This window comes from Macrosteles quadrilineatus, unplaced genomic scaffold, assembly GCF_028750875.1.
Source record: "Macrosteles quadrilineatus isolate MER2022 unplaced genomic scaffold, UCM_ALF_1.0 Scaffold_2__2_contigs__length_208266976, whole genome shotgun sequence".
In the NCBI taxonomy this organism is placed as follows: Eukaryota; Metazoa; Arthropoda; class Insecta; order Hemiptera; family Cicadellidae; genus Macrosteles; species Macrosteles quadrilineatus.
In genome coordinates, this window is record NW_026542595.1 from 57,851,644 (window position 1) to 57,874,253 (window position 22,610).

General features: G+C 37.8%; 1 protein-coding gene across 1 annotated transcript in view; it reads left to right on the forward strand.

Moving 5' to 3' along the window:
• Positions 1–287: 287 nt before the first annotated feature.
• Positions 288–22,610, forward strand: part of LOC128986120 (fat-like cadherin-related tumor suppressor homolog) — a 560,367-nt gene continuing 538,044 nt past the window's right edge. Inside the window, exon 1 of the mRNA XM_054406271.1 lies at positions 288–406. The gene's annotated coding sequence lies outside the window, so the exon portion shown is untranslated. The remainder of the gene's footprint in view (positions 407–22,610) is intronic.

The window sequence follows — 22,610 nt, forward strand, 5'->3', positions numbered from 1 at the left end:
GACTACCATTAATTTGTTTGCCATAGTTTATTCGTTTAGTAACAACAACATATAGCTGTTGTTTTTATCACGAGTCAATTCGTTTACAAAGTTAAGTAAACAAATTAAAAACATTTTCATAGTCAGGACATTACTACAACCTCCACAGTATGATGCGGCGAGCAGGCATCACGTTGGGCATCACTGTGAACAGGTCTGCGCGGCGGAGGGGTGGCAGTTCCCCTACTTCCCCCACCACCATCAGCTGTTTGACGCTCGCCGGCTCGGGTCAGTTGGTGCCGCGCGCTCGACCTGTTTGGTCCTGTATTGTTCGGTGCCGCGTGTGTGTGTATGTGTCTAGTGATTGTTGTTACGGTCACTCCTAGGATACCTCACCCACTCGGATATCATGTAATACTCTCATCAGGTAAGCTACAGTCTTTTGTCTCTCACAATACAGTTTAGTTTTACCTGGCTAGTCGGTCGTGGTCGTGAGGAAAGGTACGCAGCGCCGGTCGAAAGATAAACTAGTTTCACTGGTTCACCGCTGTGTTTCTGTCTTGTTATTCTAGAGTTGGAGTTTATGCAGCGAGCGAGGTCCCCGGTGTAGTTTCAGGGCCGGACTTAGGACTTCAGAGGCCCCGGGCGAATTTGCCGATGGGGCCCCCAGTATGATTATACGGTACACAATGTAACGCATTTACATGCACACTAATTTTAAATAGCTAATTTCAAGGTGAATTAATATGTAAACCTGTTAGAATGCTGTATTTTGCATAAACTAATTGTATGTAATATTTTAAGTCTGAAAATAGCTACAATGTACGGTGTTATTTTATGATTTGTTCTTGTTGTAATTGAATTTATAAAATTTTAATATACCTAGCAGGTACCTTACACATTTTTTGCAATACATTTAAATGTAATATCCTTTGCAACAAACAATGAAAACTATAGATAAAATAAAAATAAAATAAGACGTACTTGTAAAAGGTTTAATTTAATTTTTTTACTGTAATACACATTCTATTTGGTGCTTGAATGAAAACTCAAATGAAAAATAACTAACATTAATTAATTAATGGAATAAGTTATATTTAAACACGTGATGTAAGTCAGAGATAATGCATAAACTTTTAAAGCTTTAATATATTTTATAACTTACTATAATTTTACTAACAAACCTTTTACTATACTAAGTTTATAAGATACAAGTCAAAACAATTTTAAAGTTTACTGTTTATAGATAAATCATTATAAAGTTTAGAACATAGTTATTTTCCCTATAAATAAATGTCACTTCCTACTCTGATACGTTGGCATGGCAATTAAAACCTCCTGCTTTTCCTAAATTTCTTGGCTGCACTAAAACTATAAAATCATAAACTATGACTTATGTTTATTTTCATAGTGGTTTTGGCATGGAATTCTCGTTTGTATAATATGTTAAAAGTCCTAGCATGAAAAGTACCATTAAGAACTTTAACGAGTTTGAGTTTTTTCTTGACGAGTAAAATGTTACAATACAAGTCTAATAACCAATCACAAGCTAACCATTTATATGAGTAAACAGAAAGATGTTTAAATGTATTCAATATAAATTAATACAACACAAACATAACATTCAATACAACATTAATTTGTTCTTTGTAGTGTTTGCAGAATTAATAATAAAATACAACACAAAAGTACGATAATGTCAACCAAAAACACACTGGGAGTAAAGTGATTTAAATTGTTTTGGATTGGCGATAAGGCATTGTATGTATGTGTATGCGCGTGCGTGAGACAGACAAGACTAGACAGGATCCCTTATCAGCTCATTATCATTTATTGTTGCAGCTGCTTGTTGAGCGTTTTTTACGATTTCAGTCGACAACGCTCGCCCGCTCCCAAATAATGTAATTTTTGTTAACATCAGACGACCCTAGTTGTCATAAAATGTCTATATAGATTTTTTATCCTACTGGCGCTGTATGATTTTGACTCTATCGACTAAATTGAAGATCCGAATTTCGACGTATAACTTAATTACTATTTTATAAAACCTTTTAATTGAATGGGTAATATAATACTTCTGCCCCTTAAAATCGTGAATGGCATATACTTAGAGGTAAAAGAATAACATCTAATAAAACATATTTTTCAAACAATGTTTTTATTTTTCAAAAGTATTAGATCTCAATTGAATCTCCATTTAACCCCAACACAATTGTACAAGTTACGTTCTACATTAGGACAAGAGTTTTCATATTATTTATTGTATTTTTTGCCCCAAGCGAAGGGGCCCCCTTCAATTAGATCACCGCGGCCGTAGGTTTGTGTGAACGGCTTCATTGAAACTCAAACTGGTCCGTCACAGCCTAGCAGCTAGCTATGCTCGTGTAAACTAGGTCTAAGCGCGGGGCCCAGTGCAACCCTGAGGAAAAGTCCCTTAGAGTCAAGAATTTTGGTCCTAGTAATACCATAAAGTTCATCTAACAATAACCTTAAATATAGGATAACGACAATAAAGCTGTTAAAAAAGAAGATCATTCGGTAAGTGTCTGATTAATTTTCGAAGATATTAATAAAAACTACTGTGCAAGGGGCCCCCTCGGGGCCCCCCCTAGGCCCGGGGGCCCCGGGCGCTCGCCCCGTCCGCCCCTAGGTAAGTTCAAACTACAGTAGTTTTAACGCATATTTATTAGTTTGAGATAGTTTATTTTAACATCGTACCGCTTTAACAAACTAGGCTAACTTTAAAATTTTCTCTATAAGAACGGCGACGAAATTTTCATATGATTTTATCCTGTAGCTTGGTTAATTATTTGATGAATAGTAGTAATAATACACTTTGAGATAAGTAGATTCTGACTACTTTTATTGGGGTTATAAACTTGTAACAACTAACAACTATACGGGCTTCCACCCACTTATAGGTAATAAAAAAAAAAAAAAAACTCTGCACGTAAGAATTGTTTGATTTTTTAATTCAATAGCCACTTAGATCGAATTTGGGTTTTCTGCTACATTTCAAACACATTTAATAACATTAAACAAACCTCTATTTTGGCATTTTATTTAGCCTAAACTTATTTACCGTAAAAAATAACTATTTTACAATAATTTTTAAACATTCATTTGCTCAAGACAATATAATATTAAATAATAAATAATTTAGATACAAATATGACAACAGTGTTGGTATGTAGCCTAATTTTATATTTTTTCCAGTTGAATAAATAGATCTATATGGAATGATGACAACATGGCAATTTGGACACATAATAATAACAAGTATACACAGAAATAACCCCTGAATTTGTGGAAGGATGACAACATCTTGAATAGAAAAAGTGCAGTGGTCCAAACTACGCGAATTTGTTCGTGCGTAAAAACTACGTAGCTTCCCCTTCGAGTGCACTTTTCAATTGGGCGGAATCAAATTGAAATCATTCTCCGTTAGAATATTATAACATTAGGATTTAGCCTAACATAATATAATTCTAATTATATCGTTACTGTATGCATTGTTTTTTATTGTCGAAAACAAATTCGAATTGTTATCTAGATATTCCTAGTTAGTCGTCAATACTTCCTCCATAAGTATTGCCTTGCCGTTGGCATGCACAAATAAATAAATTACAATTTATAATTGAACTATTTATTAAACTATATATTACTGCATATTAAAAGGTTATATACATTTGTGCTCAAGCTACCTATTTTCAGCTCACCAATATCTTATCTGGAGCACTTCCGAACTAAATGTTTAGTTTGGTTCGTAGTGAGAACCTACTTTAACTTGTTTAAGACTCCAATAGTTTAATTAAACTCGATTTATTGAGCGAAAACACTTTAGATAGGGAAAATGCTTCTTTTGTTGAAAAGTATTGCATTTTCAAAGGGACGTTGTAGACTAATTATTTCTAACACAGTGAATTTGTAGTTTGGCCGGTCTCTGCCTTATTTTAATTGCACAAAGCGTTTAAAATTCCTTTGATGTTTTTATCCTCTTAATTGTGTTCATAACTGTTACACAATCGTATTGAATCGTAGGACTCGTGTTCTCGTTGTTTAATTTTTCAAATATTAAAGTTACCGAGCAGTGCTCAACTACATCTCCCGCGCCCTGTAAATTCATATCTCACTACTGCCGATTAACAGATGTTTTATTTGAGCATTTTTTGAAACTTTATCGGTATTTTGGGCAGTTTATGTAAGAACACGTTTAAAATCCTAATATTTTTACGTGATGGATTTTAGATGGATTCATAAACCATATATATATATATGTCTAATTATCGATGAAGTAATGTAATGTATATTTGACAACGCCAAAACTCAAGGGTGGGCTTCTTTTAAGGCGACGATGAGTTAATGATGAGCGTTGAATGTATGAGATGGGAGGTTTTTTTTACTGTAGACCAGCAAGTTCTCTGTTAGACATTCCATTCCCATATTAAAGTTGTCACAAGTTTAATTGAATCAAATTCGTCGTAGTTGATGTGAGCCACCGATAGATTGCGCTGATCTAAATTACTGATTTCTGCCGAATACACGATGATTTTTTAAGTTTAAAATTTAGTTTTACTTTTTTATCTAGTAAAACTGATGGAACGACATATGTTCTATAGCAACTGTTATGACATCAAACTGTCAGAAACAAATCATAGGGTAGAAAATATAATTTTAGACACTAGCCACACAACTACCAACATTCTCTTGTAATAAAAAATGGCTACAGCTGGTCCATATCAATGAATACAAACCACTATAGTGGTTTGTATTCATTGTCCATAATATGTACAGTAGATGGGATTTCTAGCCTACTTCAGAATCCAACAGTCAATGGTAGGGTAGGCTTACTTCCTTGTAAAGCTCGGATCCTTCCGGAAGCTAAATAAAAAACGGATAGAATCTCTTTTTTGGCCAATCCGATTTACTCCTTCTGAGATTTTGAAATTTTACCTGGCCAAGTAAGTTATTTTAGTCAATATGTGCCCAGTGTGATGGTTATTATTTTTTGTTTTCTTCTCTGCATGGTGTGTTGTAGGCTTATTGTAGCCAACATTTTGTTGGCTTCAGGATATAACTAATTTTAATTCACACAGCCTGTCTGGGGCGTGTGCCGCGTGTATGGTGTAGTGTAGGCCGCGGCAGACCACTGTGTAGGCTAGCGGCGAGACGACCTCTCAAAGTCAAGGACACTTTTTACACTATCACCATCACCGCCGAGCCCATCTGTTGTTCTTTCCACGCTTTCAAGGTCCTTGATGAAAGATTGCATTTCAGAAATGTGGACAATCTAATCTTAGTCGACCCGCAAATGAATGCCTTGTTTGAAATAGTTCCTAATTACAAAATGGCGTTGGTTACGTTCCACCATTGACTATTGGATACAGAAGGTTCCATTCAATGTTAGAGTGGTTAAGCAGGAAAAAAGGTTACCGTGGTAGATCAATCCTGATTCTGTAAGTGGGTTAATTATATGCAGATTAGTGTATATAGGTGTATCTTTTCTTTTGATAGGAAGACAATGCTAGGTCATGCTTCTTGCTACGTCTGCAACCATTGTATGAGATTTGCATTCGTATCAAAAACGCCCTTACCTATAGCTGATGAAGGCCGGTGTTCGACAAGCTATTAATAGCTATTTTGTGTACCCTCTGTAGTCTATTGTTTGAATTGCATGCACGTTTTTTGTAGAATTCTACATACTGCATACTTTATTAATTTTTTAGTGCCTCCCGCAGAATACATATTTATTTAAGAATATATTTAGAATATTTTATTTTGTTCTAAATGTATTCACCCTATAGGTTGATTTTAAATTCATCAATTGAATGCAGCAAGCAGATAAGGGGCTGAGAAATGTTTATATAAGTTCGAAGTTGGAAGCAAGCTCTGAGGATACCACTAATGTTGTCTAAAGTTATCATTTACTAATGTTTTGGTTAAACTCCCAGAGCTTATAAGTCAACAAACTTAACACAGTAGTTGTTATCAGTATACACTACCGATATTTATAAGGCACATTATCTCAGGATTGTAAACTACTGTTCGCACGGTAATGAGTTTGTATTTTGGGATACCGGAGAGAATGAAATTAATTTTGGTAGTAAGCGTAAAATTAAAATTAGGCTATTCCACATTTTTAATAACTAAAAAAAAAAGGATTTGATGTGGTGGAATATTTTTGTTTAAACCCAAATACTGTAAATAAATATCAATAACATATAAATAAAGTACCGAAGGTAAAATATATTTAACTAAGTAAAGTGTCAAATTAATAAACAATGGATTACACAATGCAAATTAATAAATGCGTAGGCAATTGTAAAATAAATTGTCTCTAGTTAGACCCAAAATTAATAGCAGGGTGAAGAATAAAAATGGACATTTTGTACTGCAGAATAGTTTATGCGATAAACAAAATCGCTCAACGCGCCGCAATGTATTGCACAACGGTTCGTGCAATTGACAACCCATCTAAAATAAAATCCAATGTGAGCAATTTATTTGATTTATATATCGACACCACTTGAAATTAAAATAATCTTTTGTAAACACTATAAGTATATTTAACACCTTGATAAAAGTCGTGACCCTCAGGTGATGATACGTTTGATCGTTTATATCATTTATCCACAGTTTAGGAACGAATAAAACTGGAGCAGTCTGGGCGAAGATAAAAGCGAATTTATTGTTTCCTCACTAGATTGATGGACCATCGACGGGGTTATCGTCAACATTCAAGATAAACCCATTCACCAACTCGAGGTGGCTATTTTCAACATTAGCAGTTATATATAACACTCATGTGCCTGAGATATTGTGTAAAAACAAAGTTCATGTCAAACCACATTGAAATTTAAAACTGGAAAGTAGACTTATCATCGTATAAAAACATTTTATCTTGTTTTTGAATGTATTTTTATCGGTACACTTGAGTTCGATGATGAATCGCAACTTTTTTCTCTTCTTTTAGTATAGATTTTATGACGTGAGGTCTACTTTTCAGTAAAAAAAACATATCGTGCAATATGTTAAATATTTACAGTTTTATTTAGGTATAGTAATAATTTGGAATTGGGCTGTGGAATCAGCAGGACGAAACTCTGCCTGCGCGACTACTGGGTTGCTACAGTCTTTCAATTACCTAAATTTAAATTTAATTTACCTCTAACTTATTAAGACCTCTAAATTCATCATCCATTGAGAGAAGTACTTTTACTCACCACAAACGCCCTAAAGTCTTACTGGATATAAAACACTTACAGTATAGACACTATTGCTTTTGATTGTACAATAGTAAGAGAAGTAATGAAGCCAATGATACTACTGAGGAGTTTCATAATTATTTTAAGTAATGAATATGTCTTATGATTAGAAGATATTTTTTAACATTCGACCCACACATCGAAACATGAATTTACAAATCTGCACTTAACATGTTAAGTTGTACGGATTCCGTTTACCCTACTCCCACCTTGTTTATTGCCAAGCACAATGGGCGCAGGGCCGTTGTCTACAGTCTACACTAGGGGTGTGTCTGCACAGAGTGTGCGCTGTATAGTGTGCAGTGTGCTGTACCCGCGCACCAGAAACTGGTTATTTTTACTCCCCAGCCCACCCCTGGGGTGCCGCCCCACCCTCCGACATGGCTGTTGTTGTATCAGATAATGTATACAACAGATACGCTCTTGGACCACTCGATTCCTTTCACATTCAACCAGACTTTAATTCACACTGGTCAATCTTCGTTTATAAGCCAATTTTCCATTAATTTTATATGCAATACAGTAATACAGTACCCAAATAAAATGCTCAATTCGGTCTCTTTAGGATCCTTAGTATTATAGGATTTTTTACAAGATCTTCTTTCACAGGGTTTTTGTAAAATTATTAGGTACTGTATAACATTGAAAAAATTTGCAACCAAACGAGTGCGGATTAGCGACCGTCCAAACCTCTAATTCTCCTAGATCATTGCTATACTCCTAGTAGTACTGTAAGTGTTTTTGTGATTGACTGCTGAGTGCTGATCGTACAGTTTATGGACCGATTTATTGTCCGCTTCAGCCGTGTAAGTTCAATTGCTGGTAAAATGTGCGAAAACATTAGAAAGTATCTGGTTATAGAGCGTTTATACTAACTGGTAAAATGAGTGGTAATATCATACAGATGACTGGTAAAATGTCCGGGTACAATAGACTAATGTATTATCTGGTAAATTGTGCTATACAGTTTACAAATGGATGGTAAAATGTGCGGTTACTATGAACAAATACAAATCGCTGGAAAATGTATGGCAACACTTTATCTGGTGCAGTGTGCAGTACCTAGTAAAACGCCAATATTGTGTAGGCTATTCACAAATGCAAACTTTCCCATGTTCCGTTTAGAATGGAAAGCTTTAATGCATCTTGATTCCCGTTTGTGTTTGTGCTTCAATTGATTCTATACCACTATGGTGGGTACTTGACAATTATCGTTCCTGCTCAATGAAGAAAAATGTTATTTAGCAGAAAATTGCTATTTTTGGCTCTAATCCTTAATCTTTATACCATGGAGAACATTTGTTCAAATTTGTACAACTTGTGCATGATTTTTTTTTTCTGAAACGAACTAATTGCTGCTTTGTTGTGGGATGTTTAAAATATATTAATTTTACCAAGCGTATTGTTATGCTTTTTATAGAAGCAATTTTTTTCAGGGAATGTTTTAATCAATAATAACGGTTTGTCCTGTGATGGATTTTAGCCTGAACTAGCTAGTGGAATTAGAGTATCTGTTAATTCGTAGCATTCATCGACTTGCTCGTTCACTAGTGCTGTACAAACCGGCGATTTCCCGACTATCAGTATAATATCGTAAACCTAAGTATCAACCAACGACTTGTCAAGAGTATATCCATTCAATAAATTTTACACGCTAACTTTGAGAATAAAAAGGCCTCACTTCCACAGTGCAAACAAACTTTACACGCCCAATGACAGTCATGATGACTCAAATCTGCGACGACGCGGAGTCGGGTCATTTTTATTTCACCACCTGCTTGTGTTTATGGTCTATAAATCGACATGGCCGCGGGTTACGGATAGTTAGCTGGTGTACAATGGCCGAGGACAATGGCTGGCGAATAACTCGTGTCGTTAAACTGTCGTTTGGTGAAAAACCGGACAAACTATACGACTAGATATACCGTGTATTTATGTCCTGATAGAGATATACGACAGCCTACGGCATCTACGATGTATACGCCAACAAAATCATTGACTTTCTGTTACGTTTAGCTTGTGATTATTTCTCTCTACTCTATTCGATGATAGAATATCTCTTTATCACATAATTCACGGTGAATGGTTTTGACCACCATTAGCCGTGTAATAAAACTGCTATTGTACAATTTCTGTGGCTTACAAGTGATGTATTTCACGGTTCTTTGTTACCTTTGTGTTTTTAGATTTAGTACTTCCAACGCTAGGATTGCAGTCCTTCCCCCAAATTATTGTACGCGGTTATACAATCCTTGCAGATTTAATGTTCACCATGAGTAGAAGTAGACATTGTCAAAGCAGAAGTAAGTTTAGGAATGGAAATGACCATAAATGACCTCCTACATAGTGCTAATATCCATACTGATATTTGTGACATACTATGCACAAACGTTTTACCCAGCGTAACAGAAAGGAAAGCTTATTGAAAATTAAGCACCTTTTTATGACATTTTTACACGTATGTACCTATTCTCATTGCATCGGAAAACTAATTGCTACAATAGGATTGTCTCCTTAGCGCATTCAGAGGGGCACATTAAAAAGAACATTTTCCCGGAGTAAAAAAAAAAAATACCCCCGCCGCAGCAAACCTGCCGACTAAGCGAATTTCCATTTGTCTGAATTGATTTTCAGTTAAATATATTTTAATAACATTAGGTTTAACGAGTACCTAGGTTTGCTGCTACAAGGAAACTAATAAAGTATGTTTTTGAGTAAAATATTGATAGCTTAGTACAAAATAAATAAATTTGCCAAGTTTGATCAAAATATATTCATAAACAAGCAAACTACAACATTTGACAATATTCTCCATAAGAATAACATAGGAATTTTAAATTTACAATTTTTTTAATTTTCTCCGTTACTAATAATCGAACAAAAATACTTTTATATACTAAATTATTTGTTTTTTTAAGCTCTTTAAAAAGGTCTAAAGAGAAATTGGGAAATTTTGTGTTTTGAGGGTAAAAAGTGAGAAAAACCAATTTTTACCCCATAAAACCCCCCATAAAGCCCCGTTCCCATGGTCCGATCGTGCTGGTTCGCGAACTCATTCAAGTTTATCCCGCTTTACACCTTAAAACCAAATTTCATCAAAATCGGACAAAAATTACTCAAGTTATCGCGTTCACGGACGTATATATATAATATATATATATATATATATATATAAATTTGAACGAATAGTGTTTTTGGCCTCTGGGGACATCAAAATGAAAAAGTAAATCGGTCCCGGGACTAGGTCTTACCGTGCCACCTACGGTAATAGCTACTTCCCTATAGGGAAATTCGCTAAAAAAAAAAAAAAAAAAAAAAAAACTGGCAGTATAAGTTTTGGTTTAAATCATGTATACAATTTCAAAAGTGCCTCTGATTCTACTTTGTTAACATCTATTATCCGAGATTAAAATCATCACAGCTCATTATATTGTCGTCATCAATTTACATTTTCATACCGGTACGAGTGATTTTATGTTTAACATTTGCATTAACATCAGATAGAGGTACATTACAGACCTACTCTGGGCCAAACACGGGTGGAGTTTTACAGATTAGCTTTGAGGCGGGAAAATACGATCAGTGCGGGATTTTCGTAACGCTTCCTCCCACAAGCCCAACTTTGGCTTAGTTTAATGCAGCGCTTTATGAAAGGCGACCAATTAATTCTCTCCACACTCTCAATCCCTGGCTCTGTAAAATTGTTATTTTAGGCCGCGATTTTGGTAGGGTTTTAAAATCATGGTTTTACCATAATGAGAAGTAATTCATCGCTATTTAACTTAAATAAGAACTTTTTTGTGTTATGACGTATAAAAATGACTAAAAATACTGTCGCCCTTGCCTTTTGTATCAGTTTAAAGCCATGGTATCGTACCTGATACGACTACCCGTTGTTTAGAGTCGGTAGTGTGATGGTGACTAGTTACAAAAAAATATAGTCTACTGTACCAAGATTGATGTATCTTATGTTCATTTTTTAACGATTGACGTTATCACTCATCCCCATGTCCCCCACCTCTGCAGTAGTGTTGTAGAGTGTCGCGAGCTCTTTGGCCACGACCACGTCAGGTGTTGCGCTCCCCCCATGTTTCACACCTCTATGATGTGACATTGCACGCACGTATGTTAATCACTGTGACTCGCTTGATAACTCACTAGCACGCGTAATCGCTATGGTGTTAAAAATGAATTATCTACCTATTAGCATACACTGTAGAGTATGGGGGCGGATATTTAATATTGTCATAGAGGACCTAATTTGTAGATTTTTGCCAAGAGAATACTTTTAATGGAACGTAGGAATATTAGTCACTTATATTGAGTTAGTATGGTCGATCAGCGGCATGTTTAGAGGGCATGATGCGGTCACGGACCAGTGATGGTAGGTGGACCGTGACGTCACGGCCGCTGGTCGCTCAACATGTGGGTGGGGGGGGGGGGGCAATCATAGCTGATCACATCCTCCACCTCGCGACTGTGAGGAAGTATCTCATCACATACACTGGTCCGCATCACATCATGCGGTAAACACTCTGCATCTCACGCATTCCGTGTACTTTACACGTAAACCGAATCATCTGAGTTGACGTAGAATGCAAACGTTCATTTGTAGGTGAATTTTTGGTTCTTTTCCGTTAATTAACTACCACTACCACTACCACTGCTGATTATGAAATGATTCTGACAGTGAATAAACGGAATTGCAATAAAGAAGTAGTGGTAGAGAATTAACGGTTAAGGACCGTATTTTTTATTATGATGTCATGATTTTAAGCGATGAAAGTAGTGTCCGGCGTTCCGCGACAGACCCGGTAATTTCTCAGGTCCATTGAGTTAAATGGAATATTTTTTTGCACGACGCTCGTACATTTGTGTCGTCAGGAACGCGACGTTCCTGAAATACCCGAGACAGACGCGGCGTGTCCGAGACTGTCGCTTACTCCTTCTAAATGTAGTCAAATGGTTGTGTTCATGTAGTGCATCTCGTGTCCCGGGTTCGAGCTCAACCTCAACAACACTTCACCGAATTTGTAAGACGCGAGACGAACCTAGAGTCATGATACCAGGCCATGTATGTAAACCTCCCCTAGTCTCTATAAGTACCATGTCTCTAGGACGTAGCAGTTGCAGTTCGTATATCCCTCCCTCTTTCTCTCTACCATGTCTGTGTCTATATTTAGTGTTGTGTAAAGCAGCGACAAACTGCTTCTCCTCTCTTTCATTCATTAACATGTCTGCCCTTGGATCTCTCTTTCTTTGTTGTTGTTTGGTTAGTCCGCGACTGCTCTTTATTACGATTGATTTTTCAATTTCGGTTTCTTGTGTATAGTTTCTGCTTCTCGTTTAGTTGCAAGGCAGACGCTTTGTGTTCGTCTCTGTTGATTGTTTTTTCAGTGACCCCATTACATCGAAATATCGGTTGTATTCTGCAGAGTTTTCTACAAGTGTGCTTTTCCGTGAATTGTGAAGATTTAACTCGAAACTCGGGAAGATGAAACCAGTGCTGATACTTCACATACGTACATGCTGATAGTTAATGATACAGGGTGTTTCCAAATTGTCTGTACATATTTTGTAGACTTGTTCCTTGGGCTAAGACAAACATATAGTGCCGTATAACTATAGGTCTAGAACGTCTAGATTTCTGTTTGTCGGTCTGTTTGTGATTTTTAAAGATTTCAAGATAAAAATTTCAAAATTGGTATAAATGTGTAGTTTAGAAAGTGAAAAGAGCTTAAAAAAGTTCGTTTCAATAGTGCTCGCTGGTTTCAATATCCCAAGCCATTTAAATAAGGCGGCAATTTAAAATCTTTAATGCCAAATTTAATGAAAACCGTAAATTTTAAGAAATTTTTTTTATAATCTAAAAGATAGGGAATTTAAACTTTAATCAAATGATACATTTTTTGTTAAAATTGGGTAACGAACACCAAAATTGCATAAAATATATATAAAACATTACACTTATAAACATTTTTCAACATATATAAAATGAGCAAATAGCGCTTTTGGCCTCTGGGGACATCAAAATGAAAAAGTAAATCGGTCCCGGGCCCAGGTCTTACCACGAGACATACGGTAATAGCCACTAAATTCGCTAAAAACGCCCAGGCGCAATTTATTCTTTTTCAAATGGCTAGTTTTGTTTTTGGAAATGTAAATGGAACAGCTGGACTTTCTAAACATGTAAACAAAAATGTAAACACACCATAATGTAAACAAAGTGTTACGTTTCTTTCAAGGGTTATGGATTAAATAAACAATTTAAACAAGTTTGCAAATCTGCACACCCAGACGCATACTTTGACGTAAAGTGAGGGTAAGTCTTAAAACAAACCGGAACTAACTTTCAATGTAAATATTAAATATAGAGGTTTTAATGAATCTACATTTAGAAATTGTTTTCCATATGACATAAGTGTGTGACTATGCAGCAATGAGACTACTTGGGTAACCTGGCTGAGTGCTGCGATGGGCTAACAAGGGTTAAGTGCAAGTCTTCCCAGTTAATTACTGTATTGCTGCAGTAGCTTCCACTCTTTTACCCATGCCATCATACAAAGCTGGCTTGGTATCATCTAAACACTACAACCTGGCTGAGTGCTGCGATGGGCTAACAAGGGTTAAGTGCAAGTCTTCCCAGTTAATTACTGTATTGCTGCAGTAGCTTCCACTCTTTTACCCATACCATCATACAAAGCTGGCTTGGTATCAACTAAACACTACAACCTGGCTGAGTGCTGCGATGGGCTAACAAGGGTTAAGTGCAAGTCTTCCCAGTTAATTACTGTATTGCTGCAGTAGCTTCCACTCTTTTACCAATACCATCATACAAAGCTGGCTTGGTATCATCTAAACACTACAACCTGGCTGAGTGCTGCGATGGGCTAACGAGGGTTAAGTGCAAGTCTTCCCAGTTAATTACTGTATTGCTGCAGTAGCTTCCACTCTTTTACCCATGCCATCATACAAAGCTGGCTTGGTATCATCTAAACACTACAACCTGGCTGAGTGCTGCGATAGGCTAACAAGGGTTAAGTGCAAGTGTTCCCAGTTAATTACTGTATTGCTGCAGTAGCTTCCACTCTTTTACCCATGCCATCATACAAAGCTGGCTTGGTATCATCTAAACACTACAACCTGGCTGAGTGCTGCGATAGGCTAACAAGGGTTAAGTGCAAGTCTTCCCAGTTAATTACTGTATTGCTGCAGTAGCTTCCACTCTTTTACCCATGCCATCATACAAAGCTGGCTTGGTATCATCTAAACACTACAACCTGGCTGAGTGCTGCGATGGGCTAACAAGGGTTAAGTGCAAGTCTTCCCAGTTAATTACTGTATTGCTGCAGTAGCTTCCACTCTTTTACCAATACCATCATACAAAGCTGGCTTGGTATCATCTAAACACTACAACCTGGCTGAGTGCTGCGATGGGCTAACAAGGGTTAAGTGCAAGTGTTCCCAGTTAATTACTGTATTGCTGCAGTATCTTCCACTCTTTTACCCATACCATCATACAAAGCTGGCTTGGTATCATCTAAACACTACAACCTGGCTGAGTGCTGCGATGGGCTAACAAGGGTTAAGTGCAAGTCTTCCCAGTTAATTACTGTATTGCTGCAGTAGCTTCCACTCTTTTACCCATACCATCATACAAAGCTGGCTTGGTATCATCTAAACACTACAACCTGGCTGAGTGCTGCGATGGGCTAACAAGGGTTAAGTGCAAGTCTTCCCAATTAATTACTGTATTGCTGCAGTAGCTTCCACTCTTTTACCCATGCCATCATACAAAGCTGGCTTGGTATCATCTAAACACTACAACCTGGCTGAGTGCTGCGATGGGCTAACAAGGGTTAAGTGCAAGTCTTCCCAGTTAATTACTGTATTGCTGCAGTAGCTTCCACTCTTCTACCCATGCCATGCCATCATACAAAGCTGGCTTTGTATCAACTAAACACTACAACCTGGCTGAGTGCTGCGATGGGCTAACAAGGGTTAAGTGCAAGTCTTCCCAGTTAATTACTGTATTGCTGCAGTAGCTTCCACTCTTTTACCCATACCATCATACAAAGCTGGCTTGGTATCATCTAAACACTACAACCTGGCTGAGTGCTGCGATGGGCTAACAAGGGTTAAGTGCAAGTCTTCCCAATTAATTACTGTATTGCTGCAGTAGCTTCCACTCTTTTACCCATGCCATCATACAAAGCTGGCTTGGTATCATCTAAACACTACAACCTGGCTGAGTGCTGCGATGGGCTAAAAAGGGTTAAGTGCAAGTCTTCCCAGTTAATTACTGTATTGCTGCAGTAGCTTCCACTCTTTTACCCATGCCATCATACAAAGCTGGCTTGGTATCATCTAAACACTACAACCTGGCTGAGTGCTGCGATGGGCTAACAAGGGTTAAGTGCAAGTGTTCCCAGTTAATTACTGTATTGCTGCAGTAGCTTCCACTCTTTTACCCATACCATCATACAAAGCTGGCTTGGTATCATCTAAACACTACAACCTGGCTGAGTGCTGCGATGGGCTAACAAGGGTTAAGTGCAAGTCTTCCCAGTTAATTACTGTATTGCTGCAGTAGCTTCCACTCTTTTACCCATACCATCATACAAAGCTGGCTTGGTATCATCTAAACACTACAACCTGGCTGAGTGCTGCGATGGGCTAACAAGGGTTAAGTGCAAGTCTTCCCAGTTAATTACTGTATTGCTGCAGTAGCTTCCACTCTTTTACCCATACCATCATACAAAGCTGGCTTGGTATCATCTAAACACTACAACCTGGCTGAGTGCTGCGATGGGCTAACAAGGGTTAAGTGCAAGTCTTCCCAGTTAATTACTGTATTGCTGCAGTAGCTTCCACTCTTTTACCCATACCATCATACAAAGCTGGCTTGGTATCATCTAAACACTACAACCTGGCTGAGTGCTGCGATGGCCTAACAAGGGTTAAGTGCAAGTCTTCCCAGTTAATTACTGTATTGCTGCAGTAGCTTCCACTCTTTTACCCATACCATCATACAAAGCTGGCTTGGTATCATCTAAACACAACAACCTGGCTGAGTGCTGCGATGGGCTAACAAGGGTTAAGTGCAAGTCTTCCCAGTTAATTACTGTATTGCTGCAGTAGCTTCCACTCTTTTACCCATACCATCATACAAAGCTGGCTTGGTATCATCTAAACACTACAACCTGGCTGAGTGCTGCGATGGGCTAACAAGGGTTAAGTGCAAGTCTTCCCAGTTAATTACTGTATTGCTGCAGTAGCTTCCACTCTTTTACCCATACCATCATACAAAGCTGGCTTGGTATCATCTAAACACTACAACCTGGCTGAGTGCTGCGATGGGCTAACAAGGGTTAAGTGCAAGTCTTCCCAGTTAATTACTGTATTGCTGCAGTAGCTTCCACTCTTTTACCCATACCATCATACAAAGCTGGCTTGGTATCATCTAAACACTACAACCTGGCTGAGTGCTGCGATGGGCTAACAAGGGTTAAGTGCAAGTCTTCCCAGTTAATTACTGTATTGCTGCAGTAGCTTCCACTCTTTTACCCATACCATCATACAAAGCTGGCTTGGTATCATCTAAACACTACAAAGTAGGGCCTGCTAGTGTTTGAGCAATTTCGTGTTTTAAAATTTAAAAAAGTGCGGGTAACTTCAAACGAATTCATTTCGGCATTTTTATTTCTTTAATAGAGATGAAGTTATATTGCGAGCCCATAATTCTGCTGTGCACTGCAACCAAAAGAAATGGTTATTAATGTTTAAAACCATTCGTCTACGATGCCTCCAGAAGTGTTTCAGAGTCTGAATCAGACCCTCGTTGACGAGTCGATGTAATACAGTATTTTGTATTCAACACAACAAAATTAATCAGAATTTTGTTTAGTAGTTCTTTATTTAAAGGTGGTGCTGTAAGCATTTGCAGTTGCATTGTGTAGGCCTAATGCATTTAACACAACTTCAGAACTTGTGTAAACAATCGTTTGGACTACACAAAATACTTGTTTAAATACTAGACGTGATGTTGTTTGGGCAATGGAAAATTTTACGTGTACATTACAAACAGCAGTAAAAGAGTGGCTGACAATAATGTAGGTCTACCACTACCATGTCGTATCAAATCGACTTTGACCATAATAATTTTATTTCATTTTCAGTAGTGGGTAGCCTATGTTGTGAGGTTATTGTTAGTACATATCGCTATTGTCTAAAGCGTAGCGGGTACAGTTCGCAGTCGGCAGTGGTACAACAATAGCTGGAGTGTATGGTATGGGTGTGTTCTCTGTTCCACTGTACAGAGGTGTATTATGATGTTGACTGGCAGTTCCTTTGTCGTGTGGCGCCCCTGGGCCCTCGCCCGTGGAAGGTCTGGCAGTCTGGTACCTGACCGGGACAAAGGAGTGAGAGAGAGCGATATACGAGGTGGAGGGGAAAGTACAGTTCACAGGCGTGCTCGTGCGCTCGTGCGCTCGCTCTGACACTATGCAACAACACTGAGAAGTGACTTCTCTGTGGCTACAGCTATGCAGCTTTATAGGCTAACATCTACTGCAGTATCTACTGTGACTGTAATACGGATAGTACTTGGATGTATAAAAAATGTAAGGTGTAAAATACTTATTGTTGACCGATAACTTGATTGCTAGCGTAAACCCTGACAAGTTGTCTAATGAGGTATTATAGATACCTTTAACACAGACTTGCAATACAGTATTTGTTCAACTCCAGGACACACACAGGTAACATTTTGAACATTCCTTGCTCGACTGTTGAAACAGTCTTATAAAAACCGATAAATTTGAATAGAATCATGAAAATGAAATACCCCCCCAGTAAACCTGCAGATTAAGCGAATTTCTAACTAGATGAATGGATTTTTACTTTAAAATGTCAGACTCATACCATTTTTTAACACATTAGCCCAAGTAAACGAGTACTCAGGTTTGCTGCTACAGGGTTGCAGCAAAAAACATCTAAAAAGGTGTCTTTTTAGTGAAATGTTAATAAAATTGGAGGAAATAAGTAAATTTGCCAAATTTGTCCAAACTACACTCATAAACAATCACACAGTTTACTTATCCTCCTTACATGGACATTTAAAATTTATAATTTTTGAAATTTTCTCCGTAATCATTTATTGTACACCAACCCTTCAATGTAGTAAATTAAGCACTTCGAAATAGTTTGAAAAAGAAATTGCTTAATTTTAGCTTATCATTGTCGCATACAATGATAAGCCCCAGCCAGGCCGAACATAACATAATAATGAACACAGAAAACAGTCAAGCGAATAATCAATTCATACTCGTAAATTTTGAACACATTGAATTGCTCACAAACAACATTTACATTACGTAGTAATATAAAGAAATTCAGAATTTAATATCTCCTAAAGTGACCGATTCATTAAAAGGAAAATACTCCTAGAGAGTATAATCTTTATATCACAGTAAAACCTTATTTACCAATTTGTAAGCAGATGTTTTCTCCTTTCTTCTTAAAACCCCTAGAAGCCAACCGCTTAACTCGAGGATAGCGCTACAATATTGGCTACGTCTTCCCCCTTTAACCAACATCTTGATTAAATCCAGGGTGCGATAGTTAGTAAAACAGCAGGGCTCTGTAAATATCTCACGTTTATGATGGGACCAGTCGCGTCCAACGTCATATCTATCTCGTCTTTTATATGCTTCGGAAAATCTAATATTTTAAACGATGAAGACAGTTGAGTTAGTAGTTTTTTATAGGTTTATCATAAATGTTCAGTGAATTTTCAAACTAACATTTCAGTTATGGAAGGATTCAAGTGTTCGTTTATACCACGTGTGTGACATAGTTTATGTTACGTGTTCGTATAACAAAATTGTATGATTCAATAAAAGAATTTATTTAAAACGTGTCAAGCACAACTAGGTCCACATCTTGAAAACACATAGGCAAAGAAATTTATGTAACCTCTTACTTCATTTTACTAAATTTTAAATATCTCTCCCTGACAAATCTTTGGCTAGCAGGTCGTTTGTTATTTTCAATACACAATTTTTAAAATACATCTTTTCGGTTTTCAACCAATAACAAGTAGCCTACATAATTAGTTTCAGCTAGCGGAATTGAAAGGGTTGAAAAGCCTGAACACATACATTACTGTATTAACGTGTTAACCTATATACTTAAAGTGATGGGCACATCTCGTTACTTTAACCCAAACTGTTATACAAATTGTAACTGTTTTTTATGTCTCACCTTCACATCATAGGACGCTAGTTCTAGCCCGGAACTGTTTTACACGTTACTTCAAGCTAGTCTTAGTGGGTTGCGGCATTATCACATGGATAAAATCCATAGGTGATTGGCGGGATTCGAACCTGGGACCTCGGGCTTGAAAGCCCCGCGTTCTACCACTAGGCCATCTCACTCCCCAAACTGTAACCGTGGTTACAGTTACGTCTAAATAATAAAAGAGTTTTAAAATCATAAAAGCAATCTGCTTTCCCCACAAAGGTAACCCAACAGAAGGCAGTAATTGACTAAATGAAAACGTGTAGTAATCTAAAAATGTATGAAAATGGTCCACTGGGGTCCGTTGCTATCATTGCTATTGCTAGGGCAGAATTGAACTGACATTCGAGTTTCATTACCTTTACAATTGTAAAGGTAAAATATTGCAACAAACACACGTAAACGAATATCGATCTGATGTATACACAGTACACTGTACACTAGGACAATGTGGGGACTACCTGGTGTGTGTTACTGTAGTGTACGGTAAAATATTGCATCAACTGTCAACGACCACTGACAACACATACGTAAACGAATATCGATCTGATGTATACACAGTACACTGTACACTAGGACAATGTGGGGACTACCTGGTGTGTGTTACTGTAGTGTACGGTAAAATATTGCATCAACTGTCAACGACCACTGACAACACATACGTAAACGAATATCGATCTGATGTATACACAGTACACTGTACACTAGGACAATGTGGGGACTACCTGGTGTGTGTTACTGTAGTGTACGGTAAAATATTGCATCAACTGTCAACGACCACTGACAACACATACGTAAACGAATATCGATCTGATGTATACACAGTACACTGTACACTAGGGCAATGTGGGGACTACCTGGTGTGTGTTACTGTAGTGTACGGTAAAATATTGCATCAACTGTCAACGACCACTGACAACACATACGTAAACGAATATCGATCTGATGTATACACAGTACACTGTACACTAGGACAATGTGGGGACTACCTGGTGTGTGTTACTGTAGTGTACGGTAAAATATTGCATCTACTGTCAACGACCACTGACAACACATACGTAAACGAATATCGATCTGATGTATACACAGTACACTGTACACTAGGGCAATGTGGGGACTACCTGGTGTGTGTTACTGTAGTGTACGGTAAAATATTGCATCAACTGTCAACGACCACTGACAACACATACGTAAACGAATATCGATCTGATGTATACACAATACACTGTACACTAGGACAATGTGGGGACTACCTGGTGTGTGTTACTGTAGTGTACGGTAAAATATTGCATCTACTGTCAACGACCACTGACAACACATACGTAAACGAATATCGATCTGATGTATACACAGTACACTGTACACTAGGACAATGTGGGGACTACCTGGTGTGTGTTACTGTAGTGTACGGTAAAATATTGCATCAACTGTCAACGACCACTGACAACACATACGTAAACGAATATCGATCTGATGTATACACAGTACACTGTACACTAGGGCAATGTGGGGACTACCTGGTGTGTGTTACTGTAGTGTAAAATATTGCATCTACTGTCAACGACCACTGACAACACATACGTAAACGAATATCGATCTGATGTATACACAGTACACTGTACACTAGGGCAATGTGGGGACTACCTGGTGTGTGTTACTGTAGTGTAAAATATTGCATCAACTGTCAACGACCACTGACAACACATACGTAAACGAATATCGATCTGATGTATACACAGTACACTGTACACTAGGACAATGTGGGGACTACCTGGTGTGTGTTACTGTAGTGTACGGTAAAATATTGCATCTACTGTCAACGACCACTGACAACACATACGTAAACGAATATCGATCTGATGTATACACAGTACACTGTACACTAGGGCAATGTGGGGACTACCTGGTGTGTGTTACTGTAGTGTACGGTAAAATATTGCATCAACTGTCAACGACCACTGACAACACATACGTAAACGAATATCGATCTGATATATACACAGTACACTGTACACTGGGGCAATGTGGGGACTACCTGGTGTGTGTTACTGTAGTGTAAAATATTGCATCTACTTTCAACGACCACTGACAACACATACGTAAACGAATATCGATCTGATGTATACACAGTACACTGTACACTAGGGCAATGTGGGGACTACCTGGTGAGTGTTACTGTAGTGTACGGTAAAATATTGCATCAACTGTCAACGACCACTGACAACACATACGTAAACGAATATCGATCTGATGTATACACAGTACACTGTACACTAGGACAATGTGGGGACTACCTGGTGTGTGTTACTGTAGTGTACGGTAAAATATTGCATCTACTGTCAACGACCACTGACAACACATACGTAAACGAATATCGATCTGATGTATACACAGTACACTGTACACTAGGGCAATGTGGGGACTACCTGGTGAGTGTTACTGTAGTGTACGGTAAAATATTGCATCAACTGTCAACGACCACTGACAACACATACGTAAACGAATATCGATCTGATGTATACACAGTACACTGTACACTAGGGCAATGTGGGGACTACCTGATTTGTGTTACTGTAGTGTACGGTAAAATATTGCATCAACTGTCAACGACCACTGACAACACATACGTAAACGAACATCGATCTGATGTATACACAGTACACTGTACACTAGGGCAATGTGGGGACTACCTGGTGTGTGTTACTGTAGTGTAAAATATTGCATCAACTGTCAACGACCACTGACAACACATACGTAAACGAATATCGATCTGATATATACACAGTACACTGTACACTAGGGCAATGTGGGGACTACCTGGTGTGTGTTACTGTAGTGTAAAATATTGCATCTACTGTCAACGACCACTGACAACACATACGTAAACGAATATCAATCTGATGTATACACAGTACACTGTACACTAGGGCAATGTGGGGACTACCTGGTGTGTGTTACTGTAGTGTAAAATATTGCATCTACTGTCAACGACCACTGACAACACATACGTAAACGAATATCAATCTGATGTATACACAGTACACTGTACACTAGGGCAATGTGGGG